Consider the following 2,075-nt stretch of genomic DNA (forward strand, 5'->3'; position numbering starts at 1 on the left):
GGGGTGGACCGAGAGGCGCTCGCGGGCGCTTCCTGTGCCCCGCTCCCCTCCGGTCCCCTCGGGCCGCGCGCAGCCCACCGCTGCTTCACCACAGAGCTAGCGCGGGAGCCCTGACCTGGGCTCTAGCAGTCACTTTAGACGGAGCACTTTACTTCCCAAAGAACTGAGAAGCCTGAGTCATCTAGTTTTAATGTTTTTGTTTCAACGGTAATGTTTTTGAGGATCGTGTTTCTTGCAGTGATAGCTGTACCAGCTTAGATTTCAACCAACAGCGGAGGAGGGTTCCCTTTTCTCTAGACCAGCCCTTGCCGCCTTTCTGGTAGCAGCCATCCTCACAGTTGGGAGGTGATAGCTCATTGTGGTTTGCATTTCCCTGACTAGTGATACTGTGCACTTTTTCGTGAACTCTGCCATTTGTGGACCTCCTAGAAAGATGTGCATTCAGATCCTTTGCCCATTTGATCATTGACTTGTAGGTGTCGTGCTTTAGTTTGCTTTGTTTTCGTTTTTTACTATGGAGTTAAATTTCTTATATCTTTTGTATATTAACCCCTTATCAGATATATTGTTCACAAACACTTTCTCCCAATCCATACACTGGTTTTTTTTTCATTTGTTTGTTTCATTTGCTGTTCAGAGCTCTTTTAGTTTGATATGATCCCGTTAGTCTAATTCTTTTTTTCTTTTGCCGCTTGAGCTCTTGGTGTGATAGCCAAAATAATCATTGCTAAGGCCAGTGTTATGACAGAACACAGCAACTGTACTTTTGGATGCTGTGATTTAGATTTAAAATGTCCCACAAAAGTCTCAAAGGCTCAGGGCTAGGGTTTTGGGAATATGGTTGGCTCCTGGGTCAGTGGATTGATGAGTTAGTTCACGGTTGAACGTGCTATTAGGTGGGGCCTGGTTGGAGGTGAGTTACTTGGAGTGAGACCCGGAAGTACATCTTGTCCCCGGCTTCCTTCTCTCTGCTCTGTGATGGCCATGAGGTGAGCAGCTTTCTCCGCAGTGCCTTTCCACCATGCATTTCTTCCAGGGAGCCAGCTGACCTTGAGCTGAGTGCTTTGAAAACTCTCCTCCAAATTGTGGGTTTCGGCTATTTTTTTTCCCCCAACAAAAGAAAAGCTATTATATTGAGTATATACCCAAAGGAAATGAAATCAGGATCCAAGGAGATACTTGCACTCTCAAGTCCATCACAGCATTGTTTACAAACACAAGATAAGGGCATAACTCAGGTGTTCATTGGCTGGTGAATGGATACATAAATTATAAACATACAAGGGAATATTATTCAATCTTAAAATAGGGATCCTACCTTTATAACTACATGGTTGAACCTGTATGAAATTCTGTAAGTGAAGTAAGGCTGAGAGAAAATGAAAATTGCAATATGATCTTACTTATATGTGCAATCTTTTTAAAAATGTATATGCATTTGATCAACAAATACAATATAATCAACAAATACAATGCTTAATTTTTTCATTAATTTATATATTCAATCATTTATTTGAGAATCCAGCTTAGAACCTACCTTGGCCTTCAAGGAAACGTGTATATCCACTTTCCGAGCTTTTCCAGGTTTGTGCTATAAATTACCTTGTCTCTTATAGGTGTCTTCTCTTGCAAATTCCTAGATCTGTCATCTCAGCTGTCAGTTACTAATATTTGTGTGCTATTCACTCTCAAAAAATATCTGTAGCTATTTCTCCTTTACTAATGTCTTCTATCTCGATCGGTTTTATCTTTTGAATTTTCCACCTTTTAAATTTTGCCATATTACTGAGATTTTTAAGATCAAATGGAGAAAAAATAGATGTATGCGACTTGTCATATTTGATAGGAAGTCAGAATATTTTTAAAAGTTCCAGTAGAATTATGTCTCAACCCTGTTTAAATCTCCATGACAGAAGCTCCCCAGAATTCAATCATCTCATCTTAGTGAGACTCTTTACTAATTGAGCAACAATTCCCTATTTCCCCTCACCAGCAATTGCCCACCACCATTCTCTTTTCTTTCTTTTCTGCTTGGATTATTTTAGCTATCTTGTATAGATGAAATATATATATAT

General features: G+C 40.1%; 1 protein-coding gene across 1 annotated transcript in view; it reads right to left on the minus strand.

The window, feature by feature from the left end:
• Positions 1–2,075, minus strand: part of Rab32 (RAB32, member RAS oncogene family) — a 35,839-nt gene that overhangs the window by 17,918 nt on the left and 15,846 nt on the right. The window lies entirely within an intron of this gene.

The sequence above is a fragment of the Fukomys damarensis genome, unplaced genomic scaffold, assembly GCF_012274545.1.
Source record: "Fukomys damarensis isolate Sample0158 unplaced genomic scaffold, DMR_v1.0_HiC HiC_scaffold_14, whole genome shotgun sequence".
Lineage (NCBI taxonomy): Eukaryota > Metazoa > Chordata > Mammalia > Rodentia > Bathyergidae > Fukomys > Fukomys damarensis.